General features: G+C 62.5%; 1 protein-coding gene across 1 annotated transcript in view; it reads left to right on the top strand.

Annotated features, from left to right (window-relative positions):
• Positions 1 to 275, top strand: part of LOC104075201 (aldehyde dehydrogenase family 3 member B1-like) — a 6,753-nt gene that overhangs the window by 3,683 nt on the left and 2,795 nt on the right. The window lies entirely within an intron of this gene.

The following is a 275-nucleotide window of genomic DNA, read 5'->3' as shown; positions in this document are numbered from 1 at the left end:
GCCCCTCTGTGGCTTATCCTGCCCATCAACGTGAGACGGTGGGCAGCCTGCCTGCAACCAGGCAGGGCTTGCGCTGGGGATCTGGTGTCAGGATCTGTTGGAGGATCCGGGATGTGTGTGTCTGAGGGTCTGGTGGGACTTAGTGCGTTTCCCCTGGACCTGGCTCCCCAGAGTGCCGTAGCTGGTGGGATCCCTGCCGTGATGCATCTCTTCCCTGCCCACAGGCAGCCCCTCCGTGGGGAGGATCATAATGACAGCCGCTGCCAAGCACCTCA

The sequence above is a fragment of the Fulmarus glacialis genome, unplaced genomic scaffold, assembly GCF_000690835.1.
Source record: "Fulmarus glacialis isolate BGI_N327 unplaced genomic scaffold, ASM69083v1 scaffold11484, whole genome shotgun sequence".
Taxonomy (NCBI): Eukaryota; Metazoa; Chordata; class Aves; order Procellariiformes; family Procellariidae; genus Fulmarus; species Fulmarus glacialis.
Note: the sequence above shows the minus strand (reverse complement) of the source record. Positions and strands in the feature narration are given on the sequence as shown.